The sequence below is a fragment of the Sciurus vulgaris genome (genome assembly GCF_902686455.1).
Source record: "Sciurus vulgaris genome assembly, chromosome: 13".
NCBI classification, from domain to species: Eukaryota; Metazoa; Chordata; class Mammalia; order Rodentia; family Sciuridae; genus Sciurus; species Sciurus vulgaris.
The window spans coordinates 44152780-44165109 of NC_136474.1; positions in this window are offsets into that span (position 1 = coordinate 44152780).

Consider the following 12330-nt stretch of genomic DNA (forward strand, 5'->3'; position numbering starts at 1 on the left):
GAGAACACACATATAAAAGCACGGGAGGCAGTGTGAGGAGGGAGGACAGGGTTCTGGGGGAAACCTCCAGCCTGGAACTAGCCTGCAACTGCCTGGAGCGCAGTTCCTTCGCGGGGCCTGGCTGTAGATGAATCAGCTGCTGCGCCCGAGTGCGGGACAGATGTGGCGAGGGGAGGGGGCCGGCGTACCCGCCGCCCGTTAGAGGGCCGCCTAGTTATTTCATTTGAAGGGTTGTTTGTTGCTGGGATTGGTGGCTCATATCCGCTGGGGAACCAGGAGAGGAGGGAGGGGAGACGCAGGGAGGAGGAGCCCGGGGCCAGCGCCGCAGCGACTCCGCCGTCTGAGTGGCAGGAGCATCGCCTGGAACCGGACGGTTACTGCGGAGACGCTTTGTTTGCTAACTTCGAAAGCGGCTTCGGCTGCCTCCACTCTTTCGAAGCCACTCTACCAAACAAACCTTTGGTCTGTTTAACCCTCCCGTTGCCCGCTTCCAGCAGCCGGAGACAAAAATGTTTCCTTCTTCCCGGTGGTTATCCTTGGCCACGCGGTGGCTCTCATTATGTACACAAAGGTAGCTTTTCTTTCACCTAAGTGAACTTGGCTAATTAATGCGATTCTCCGGCAACCGAGATGGAAACCTAGAGTCGAGGGAGTTTACAGCTTAAAAACAAACTTTACAGGGCAAGGGGGAGGGATGGAGAAAATTAAAAGCCTCTTTCAAATTAGGAGGAGGAGGAGGAGGAGGAGGAAAACGTGGAACCTTAAACTCACCTCGGCCAGAAAGCCAGCTTGATCCAGCCAATGCACACCTTTTGCTCGAGTAAATCATATCGAAACAGTGTTTATTAAAGCTGGCAGGATGCTACCAAAAGGAACACAAGCACAATTCTGTGATGCTGCTAAAGCTTCATAGCCTCACAGGTGAATGTCACCCCAAGCCATCCCCAATGCTAGTGCCAAACTTGTTTTGGATTGTTAGTGCCTTGGGTTCTTTGCAACTCAGAAGAGGAAAGCAACCCCCCAAAAAATGATCTCTAAACGCCAGCAATTGCTTTAGGATATTTTTTGTTTGCTTGCTTTTCTCAAGGTGGAAAAACAAGTTTCAGTTCTGGCTCTGTCAGTCCTTAATGTGTCAGAGCCTCTCTGTAGAACCATTTCAGTGACTTTTAAGAGTCCAATGCTCAAAAAAATTACATGGACTTACATTTGCTACATATTATTAGCTGAATCCATATGAATTTTAATCGAATTCGGAAATTGCCTGCCTGAAACAGACGTCAAAGTTTCTTGGGGAGGCCGCTGATAAAAAATTTCCACCATTTTTTTCTCTTTTCAGGCGCACACACACAGTTCCATTTGGTGTCTTATCTTTCAAAGCTGCTTCAAGGCCAAGCAAAGAAACAAGAGTTGTCATAAAGTTAAGTTACTTTTCACAGCCTGCAGACCCTTCCAAGACAAAAACTCAAATGGAAACTTGGAAAGGCAAATAAGCTAGAAAAGTGTATCAATGAATGCAGTTATTATTATATTATTTTTGATACTAGGTCCATCAAATGATTGGAAGATATATTTATTGTATTTCTTTCATTCACTAACTCCACAATTGATTAGACATGATTTCTAATGTCCTAGGTGGGGTGATGATGACTCACAGCCTTTGGATCCCATTTGCTTCTGGTGTCTGGAAGGCAGATATTTTTATAAAATATGCAGACTGCTGGGCTCCAAACACTGCACAAGGGGCCTATAATCATCTTGTCACATCTCAGGTCAGAGGGGCTTGGCTGCTTATGAAGAAGCTGACCATTGTCTTTTCAAGGGCCTGGGGCTGGGCTATGGCTCTTGTGGTGATTTTATCAACACCAGCAGGATAATTCTCCTTTTTTGTTGAATGAATAATGTAACTGGTGCTACTACTTTTCTCCTATTCTGAACTCCTCCCAGTCCTTCTTTCTCCTCTGTTGTTGCTTCTCTTAACCTTAAGTGGGTTTTGGAATCCAGGAAACAGACAAAAAACTAATTAATTGAACCCAGCATTAACCTCCTTTATTCTAAACATCTCATATCTGCATTAAATGATCTTATTTCGTGTAAGTAATTTTTTTTCTTTGAAGTCCAGATAAATAACACATTCAAATGTAACACAGCTAAAAGGCATAAAACCAAGTATTGGACATACATTATCTGGCATTAAATCAAGGGATCTCTAGGAAATCCTGTGACTAAGGCAGAGACTGACCTCAGATTACGACATCAAAGGATACCAGGGACATCAGAATCGCCTGGACACTGGGGGTTGCTCTCTGAAATCTCTCTCTAGTTTTCTAAGAGACTATCTTCCAATTCACCTTTCTTTTGTGCCTCTTTTTTCTTTTTTCTCCTCTTTCTTGGGTGCCTCTGAGGCTCAAACCCAGGGCTTCACACATGCTAGGCAAGTACTATGTCACTGAGCTAACCCCCAACCCATCCTCATTTTTTAATTACCTCCTGATTGCACCCTCTCACCTTCCATGTGGGTATTTACATACCACACACAAACCTAATGAATCTTTCATCTTAATTTAGTGTTCTTAAGTCCCCTCTGCCTGGGCTTTTCCTTCACCCCTTTTGGTGTGTCTGGAAGTTAGTCAAGACTTGATTTATATGTCACCTTCTTAGAGGAGTCTTTTCTGATCACCTAACCTAAATTAGGTGTCATGTGTGTCCTCCCCATCGACATATAGCTCAGTTTTTGTTAGTCACAACCCTATTGACATCATTTGGGACTGGATAATTCTTTAATGTGGGTGCTCTCCTGTGAACAACATCACTGGCCTCTAACCAGTATGTTCTAGTAGCATCTTCCCCCCAAGTCATGACAAGCATTGCCAGGTATCCCCTAGGGACTTAGAAATGGGGCAAGAGTCATCATTCCTTATTGCAGATCACAAAGTTAGCTCAACTCTTTATTTTTTCCATAAAACTATAGTTTTTAATTATTTTATGTATTAGGTTTTTTCCCTCTGATCCCTCACTAAATACATGATCACTAATTAAATCTTCATGCACTTAGCATAGTGCCTAACACATGATAGGTACTCAATAAATATTTAACAAATAATTCATGACAATGAGACTGTAAACATCAAGAACATAATTATTTATTATATACAGCATGCCAAGTGATGTGCAAATACTTTCTTTGTTTTACCATATTTATTCCTGAGAACAATCCTCAAAAGTTCTTCCTCTTCTGCTTTTTCTTTTTCTTCTTCTTCTTATTATCATTACTATTTTTATTATTATTATTTTGTTTTGTGGTGCAGGGGATCAAACCCAGGACCTGGTGCATTCTACAGAAGCATTCTACCACTGTCTTACACTCCCAGCCCACTCCTTACTATTATCTCCATCTTACAGATAAAGAAGTTGAAGTCTGGAAGAGTTAATGTCCTGCCAGAATGACCCCCCAGGGTCAATGAGCTAAACAATAATGACATTTACTTTTGCATTTATTTAGCAATTTTCTCAGTCATAAGTCCTTAACTGTTTTCAGTTTGTAGACAATTATCTACGAAATATAAACGACTGACAGACTATAGGCAGCAACCAATTGGAAGGAGCCTCTGACTGTGCACCAAAACACACTGATATGAATCAGCGTCTCAGCATAATGTCAACTTGTATGCAGATCTCTTGGGACTTGTAGGAGCATATTGTAGGAGTATCCAGGAGATGGAATAGCTGAGTCAAAAGGTGTATGCATTTACAATTTTGGCAGATCTTGCCAAATTGCCCTCCAAATGATCTCACTTATTTAAAATCTCACTGAAGGTATTTGAGACCTTTTTTTCAACACCCTTGCAACACTGCATATTATCAATTTCCAATTTGTCTGTCTCCTAGGTAAATAAATGGCACCTAATTTTTTTAAAGTTCATATTTCTTCATTTGAGGGAGTGAACCTATTTTTATGTATGTTTTGGTTATTTTAAAAATTTCTTTTTGTTACGGTTTGGTTCTGGAATATCCCCCAAAGGCTTATAGGTTGAAGGGTTGGTCTCAATGCAGTAATGTTCGATAGGGGGCTTTTGAGATGTGATCTCATTCATGAATTAATCCAGGAATGTGTTTATAATTGAATGGACTACTGGGAAGTGGTGGAAAATCTAGGAGTTAGGGCCTGGTTGAAGGAAGTAGGCTGCTGGGGGCATGCCCTAGAAGGGTAGTTCTTATCACTGGTCCCTTCCTTTCTCTGTCTCTTTCTCCCCCTACTCTCCTTTCTTGGCTGCCATGAGGTGAGCAGTGTTCCTCCCCCACACGTTTCTACCATGAAGTTCTACCTTGCCTCAGGCCTAAAACATTGAAATCAGCCAACCATGAACAGAAACCTCTGAGTTAGTGAGCCAAAATAAACCTTTCTCCTTTACATTGTTTTTCTCCAGTATTTTATCACAGTAACAAAAATCTGACTAATACATTCCTCTTGCTTATTCATAACTTTTCCCAAAGTTTCTATTATATTATTTGTTTTTTCTCTGTTCTGTTCTCTTCTCTTTGAAAAATAAAAGTCAAGAGTATTTTGTATTAGCTTGAAGCTCATCTGACCAAAAACAAATTTAAAAAGCAGTGAACTAATTGTATTATAAATGCAGAGAGACAATATGTCTTGATTTAAAATATATATATATATATATATATATATATTTGGAGTCAGACATGGTGGCACATACCTGTAATCCTAGCAACTTGGGAGACTGAGACAGGAGGATTGCAAGTTTGAGGCCAGCCTCAGCAATTTAGCAAGGTCCTAAACAATTTAGTGAGACTCTGAAAATAAAATACAAAATAGGGCTAGGGATGTGCCTCAGTGACTGAATGCCTCTGAGTTCAATTCCTGGTACCCACCCCCCACAAAAAATATAAAATGAAATAGAAAGGCTGGGGATGTAGTTCAGTGATATAGCACCCTGGGTTAAATCTGCAGTATGGGGGAAAAATGGGAATAAGTGCCATATTTATGCAATAAAAGTTAGACCTTTGGAATACCTTTCAAGTTTTAAATTTATTTCCTTTCTTTCCTTCAAAGGGTTAATCCATTCACATGTTTCCACTTATTGCCATTATTTCTGCCCCAAACTGTTGAAGAATCATTTATAATAGCCATAAAACGATGAAATATCCAGGAATAAAATTAACAAGAAATATGTGCAAGTTTTATGAAGAAAACTTTTAAAACCCTCCTGAGGGACATAAAGGAAGACTTAAGTAAAATAAAAGGCAACTTATTCTTTCTAGCAAGTTTCAACAGTGAAATCTATGTAAAGATGTTTAGTCCTCCCAAGTCAAATCTTTTAAACTCAAAAGAAATTTCCACTGAAATAATGACAGGTTTTTTGTTTTGGGTTTTGTTTTCGAGACAGGAGTCTCCCTGTGTTGCCCAGGCTGGTCTCCAACTCCTGGGCTCACACAATCCTCCTGTCTCAGCCTCCCAAGTACGGGACTCTAGGCACCTGCCACAGCAACCAGCTTTGTTTGGTTTTTTGATTGACAAAGCCAGGCTACAGAAATTGAACATCCCACCACAGCCAGGGAAGGTCTGAAAGAGAAGAGTTGGGAGTGGGGAAGGGCAGAGAAAGTCCTTCCAGATATTTAAGTTCATTTTGGAGTTTATATTTAAAATATTAAGTTTTGAACTGAAGAACAAATAAAGAAGAAACAAAAAATAATGAAGTGGATTATAACATATATGAAGATTTGAATTTTACAAGAGGTGTTTCATATTAGGAATGAATTAAATTGGGATGATTGGCAAACTTTAGATAAAAATGTAGCTGGGTCAGTTGTGGTAACACATACCCATAGTCTCAGCTACTTAGGAGGCTGAAGCAGGATGATTTGAACCCAGGAGTTCAGGGCCAGTCTGAGTAACATACAAGAGTCTGTCTAAAAATCAAATAAATATGAAGCCATTTCTCTATCTCCTTTAGCAACAATAAAATTCATCTGAATTTTTCAAAATGAATTTAAAATGCACCTATGCACATTTTAAAACAGCGTTCTCAAAGGAGCATATGTATACCAGTTTTCTTCTATCCCAAACATCAGTAGTGTCAAGGATCTGAATTCTCCTTCTTAAAGATAGCTCTTGGAGTGGGGGAAGGCCTTTCAAATCAGAAAACAAGGTCCAAAAAGAATAAGAGATATAAAGGTTTATAAGCACTTTTTTTTTTTTTTAGAACTTTCGTTAAATTAAAGGAAAAATTCTATCAAATTCTTAACAGCCAAGAAACTGGGAAAGATGACATGCTACACATGTCACGTGTAAGACAATCATCTTAATGTATGAAAAGCTCATGCCAGCCTTAGGAAAGAAGAAACTCATTTTTAAAGAGTCTAAAGGTTAGTAGTCTATCAAAAAATAAATTCAAATAACCAAAAAAATAAAAAGAAAAAAGAAAAGGAAAAAAAAAAAAAAACATGAAAACATAATTTTGGTGTTACTGAAACAAGTAAATCACATTAAGTTGACATGGTTACTAGATTCATAGTATACTCATTTGTTACCTAACAAGGGGGAAAATTCTGCAAAATGCATTGCTGGATGATTTGTGTAAACTCAGTAGCGTATGCCTTCACAAACTAAGACAACTAGGATGTCATTAGGCAATGTAATCTTAAGGGATTACCTTGGTAATATGTAGTCCACCCTTGACTAAAATGTCAAGCAACTCATGAGTCTTTGTAAGAGCAAGGTATAGAACTCTATAGTGCCCTGTTTGTGTAAACTTGTTTGGTATGCCAATCCGGGGATTGAACCCAGGGCCTTGTGCTTGACAGGCCAGCACTCTATGAACTGAGCTATATCCCCAGCCCTGCCAATATTTTTTAATGTAGGTTTTTGAAATTATGTTCAGGGAAAAGTTAATTAATGGCAAGGTGTTTTTCCTTAAAATGAATTAAATGCTGTCAACATATAGGTTGATGTCAGCATGTCCCTTGAAAGGCCTGGAACATTAGTCAAGGGATGAATTTGTAAACGGGAACAATGTGTTATCTCCCCAAGTGTTTGTCAGTTTCAGGCTACCACAAGATGTCATGCAGAAGCCAAAACAATTCTTCCATATTACCTTAAAAGGAAGGAAAGCTTATTCACTTCCAAGCTACTTGGATAAACTTTTTTTTAAAAATTTATATTATTTATTGTACTGCTGGGGATACAACTTGGGGCTGCACCAGTGCTAGGCAAGTATTCTGCCTAAGCCATGCCCCCAGCTCTGTTATACTTTATTTCTAAAACTTTGATTCATGTTTTATTTCATTTTTCCAATCCATTTTGGAAGCTCTCTGAGCTACACATTTGCAGACTAGATCAGTGGGATTCCTCCTCAAGGGTGTGCTAAACATCTAAACCAGTTCGAATTTGAATCCTCCCCCACGTGGCAGCAATTCACACATCTGCTAGTCTTGAATAAGTCTTATTAAAAAAAAAAACAAAAACTTAAAAATAGGTGACCTCAGACACAAGGACTTTGTCAATTCCCATAATGGTTTTGTTTGCTTTGCTTAACTTTTTATTATGGAAAAAAAAAATTAAACATATCCAATAATGAGGCAATACTAGTAATTCAATGAATCCCCAAATACTTATCATCCAGCTTCAACAACTGTCAACTCGTGACCACTCTTGTTCCATCTGTACCCTCACACGCTTGCTTCTTGCTAGGTTCTTTGGAAGCAAATCCCAGACATCATATCATTTCTGGGTAAGCTCTTATGGTGAATGTGCTGGCTTGCTTAATCAGTAGCTCCTTACCCTCTGTTGAAGCTAAGTAGTCCCAGAATTACACTCTATTGTCTTTTCTTTCTAGCCATTTCTGTTTCAATGGTTAAACATTTTCTTCTTGCCAGAGAGAACAATTACGTTTTATCTTTAGAGGGTACTTTAATGCTTTTGGTTCTACTAGCCTATTTTAGACCAATAAAGACATGTTCACTAAATCAGTACAGATTTCACTTCTTTTTTTTTTTTTTTTTTTTTTTCTTTTCAGTGCAGGAGGTTAAACCCAGGGCCTGACACATGCTAGGCAAGTGCTCTACCCGAAAGCTACGTGCCCAGCCTAGTATATATGACTTGGAAGTCACTGAGATCTTTCAAAAAAATAATGACATTGGCCGAATTATATTGTTATATTGTATATGTACAAGTATGTAACAACAAATCCCTTTATGCACAACTATACTGTACCAATAAACAACATGAAGGGAAAATGACTTTAAAGCTAATTATTTTTTCTCTCTCTCTGTGCACGCAGCGTGTGTGTGTGTGTGTGTGTGTGTGTGTGTGTGTGTGTGTCTTGTGTAGGTGTAGGCCAGGAATAGAGAGATGAGAAAGAAAGGACTAGAAGGATTTGATACATGTAGTCTGAAGCTGTTATTAGCTAAGACAACTAGATGGTGACATAAAAACACACAAACTTTTTCCAAAAATTTGAAACATAACATTCTGACCATTGGTTTTGAAAACTGTAGAATTTCAGGTAATTTTTCTGGATGCTTGACTTTCTTTCCTCTCTCCTTCTCTCTCATAATTTGTATGTACACTACCTCTCATTAGAAGTCACAAATTAGTGATTCATCCTAAATATTTTGTACTTTATGAGAATCCTGTTTCATGTAAAACCTTGTCAAGCAACTATTAAAAAACAAAAAGCAAACAACAACAACAACAAAAAAAAAACTATTTAGGTTGAGCCTAAAGCCTTGCACAAGTTCAAGCATAACCTTTACCACTGAGTTACATCCCAGCCCAAAGATTTCTTAAGTGAGAGTCATTTTGCTTTCAGCTAATAAAGTGGTATATTCATCCTACTCACTTCTTTATGGGAAAGAACACAGCAAAAAACTACACAAACTTCTATTTGATTAGTCACTCGTCACTTCTTCGACTGATCACAAAGTGCATTTTCTAAACAGATTGATTCTATAAACCACGTTTTGCTATCATCATTTTGTTGAACTCTCAAGTAGTATTTCTTCCAAGCAGTGTGGAATAAAAGTCCTTCCGTGAGGCGTTGAAACCCAATTCACAAAAGAACATCTTTATTTTTTTAAAGAAATTTGATACTAGAACTTGAACCCAGGGACTCTTTACCACTGAGCTACATCCCCGGCTCCTTTTTATCTTTATTTTGAGCTAGGGTCTTGCTAAATTGCTTAGGCTAGACTCTTGAGAGATCCTCTTTCCTTGGACTCTGGAGTCACTGGGGATTACAGGTAAGCACCACCACGCCTGGCTGCTGCTGCTGCTGCTGCTCCTCCTCCTCCTCTTCCTCTTCTTCTTTTCTTCTTCTTCTTCTTCTTTTTAAATAATAACAATGGTTAGAAAAAAGATTTCTAATATGACTTGAACACATGCTTCCTCTTCCCATTGCTTCCTAACCTACCACCAAAATTCGTCTCATTATTTAGCAAGGGATAATCAAATCGTTTCTGCATGAAAAATGCAAAATAAGCTTTCATCCAGGGAATAAGATAAATTTATATTCCTGGACTTTAAGGTATTTAAAGATTTAACTAATTTACTGTCAGGGAATTCTTACCCAGTATTAGGAGGTCGAAGCTAACTGATTTAGTATACTGGGATGAGAAGTTTCCACTCATTCCTCACTGATTTTTTGTAGGATAAGACTGCCCACCCAGAATGCACCCAACAACGACTCACACAGAGCACTTGACTGATTGTTTTTGAGGAACGGAGTTGAGAAGGCTTGAGGGAGTTTGTACTCTTTCTTCCAGGTCAATGAAGTGGAGGTGGGCTTCTAGATTAATTCAATGTCCACTGAAACAAAAAAATCAAAAATAAAACCTTGTGCTTCTTTTTTTAAGATTCAGCTTCATATATTGGATTGGTTACTTCTGACCATAAATGTAAATAATGCTGTTGTCTGTTTGTAGGATTATGCCTCATGGTGGTTTGGGTAGGTTTTGATGTGTCCCCCGGGGTTCATATGCTGGGAGCTTGGTCCTCAGTGCATTGATGGGAAAGTAGTGGTATTTTCAAGAAGTGTGAGATCCTTCGGTCGTTGTGGGGCCTGCCTTCAGAATGGATTAATATAGTTCTCGTGAGACTCCTGAGTTAGTTTTCTTGAAAGAGTTGTTACAAAAAATAGCAAGTTGCTCTGTCCCCTCATTCTGGCTTTCTATTTGTGGGTGATCTCTTTCTCTCATGCACGCCATTTGAAATGCCATCCAGTGGGGGTGATGCAACCAAAGGCCCCTCACCAGAGTCAGTGCCATGTTGTTTAGACTTTCAGCGAAATAAACCTCTTTGCTTTGTGCATATTCAACCTCAGGTACTTTATTAGAGTAACGGAAAATTATAACAAAAGTGAGAGTGTCTCCTCAGTCTTTTCAATCTTTTGCACACTCTCCAGAGTGAGCTCTTTTACTTTTAACAGCATAAAAATCAACAGGTGTTATTTTTTAAGTTTCAAAAGCTGCTGAAATAGTGGTATTATTCAATGGATAAATATTGATAAATAATCTTAAGTGTTTACTATGGGTAAAGTATTAGGCCATTAGTATGAAAATAAATAAGTAAGCAGAACACAGATGAATGTACTCAGGCCTTCAAAGGAAGAGAATAAACAAGTAGTTCGGTGAATTTCAAAACTGGAAAGAAGCAGAGCTGGTGAGTATTTGGGGAAAAGAAGGCCTCTCGTTTACAGCTTTGAAAGGGCAACTCATCCTTTCATATCTAAAGTATCGAAAAGGATCACACTCTGTGACTCAGCAATTACATCTGGGGGATTTATTCTAAAGTTTGGTAGTCTAATTTGGCAGGTCAGGAAATAGTGGAAAATAAACCTCAAAATGTGTATCGAGGCCAAATTAGTAGATTGAGGTAGGATCCAGTCCTCATTCTGAAGGGAGTGATGATTGGCAACAATCATGAGAAAGCTGAAGTTTGAAGGTTTTTCCAGGATCAGAGGCAGAGTCTGATTAATGGGGTTTTAAAAGACTAAAGTGAATCTTTTCATTGACTAAAAAGAAATTTCATTTTGCTTGTGAAAATGAAAAGGATTTCTTCACTTGGTTCTTTAACTTTCCTTCCCATGCTAGGGACTGAACTCAGGGACTTCTGCATGCTAAACAGGTGCTCTACCACTAAGCCACATCCCCAGCCTAAGTTCTATGGGTTTCTAAAAGGAAGACAAGATTGACCATGCCTTGGTGTTTGATACTGTACAATAACTATAGACAAAGCAAAGCAGACACCTTACCTTGGCTTATGCTGAAAAAAAAAAATTAAAAAATCATATGTAACCTCAGTGAGAAAGTGAACCCACCTCAGGCCAGGCCCATGGCAGAATTTAGGCTGCATTAGTCAGTTATTTAGTTTGTTTTATTTTTCCTGCTCATAGTGCAGAGGCAAAGGGTACAAAAGGGAAGGGCTTGCAAAATGCTTGCTTTCTCAGGGTCACCAAGCATCCTTCTGAGGTGTTACTCTGCAATCCAGGAGATGCCTGATCCAGCTGTAGTGACTGAGATGACCTCCTGAGCAGGCCCATAGCTATTACTTAACTTGGCTATTCCCACGTTGATTGACAAGATGGTACAAGATCTTTGGTGGGGAAGGAGTCTATTTCTCAAATGTTTTTGCTGAGTGAAATTGCACTTCATAATCAGATCTGGGGAGAAACTTGGATGATGTAGGCTTAAAGTATATACCTGGAGCTGTCAACCCTTATTTACTTTTTAAATTTTTTTTGTATGTGTGCTAAAATATGCATAACATGAAATACACTTTTTTGACTATTTTTAAGTGTAGAGTTCATTAGCATTAATTACATTCACATTTTTGTGCAAGCATCACCACCAGCTATCTCCAGAATTTTTTTCATCTTAGAAAAACTGAAATTCTGAACCCATTAAACACTAACTCCCTATGCTTCCCGAACCCCACAAAACCTGGAAATAATTCAATATTCTAGTCCATTCCAAAGTTGAGATTCTCTTTTTTCTTTTTCTTTCTTTCTTCCTTCTTGCCTTCCTTCCTTATTTTTCTTTTTGGGGTACTGGGGATGGACTCCAGGGCCTTGTGCGGCTAGGCAAGTGCTCTACTACTGAGTTAGATGCCTACCCCTTGTAACTTTCTGTTTTGAGATAAGCTCTAAGTTGCCCAGGCTGGCCTCAAAGGTGAGACCCTGCTGCCTAAGCCTCTCAAGTAACTGGGTTTACAGGCCTGCACCACTGCACTCAGCAAGGTTTTCTATTTTGACTTCTGTGAGTATGACTATTCTAGTCCTTCCTATGTAAGTGGAATCACGCAGTATTTGTGTCTAGCTT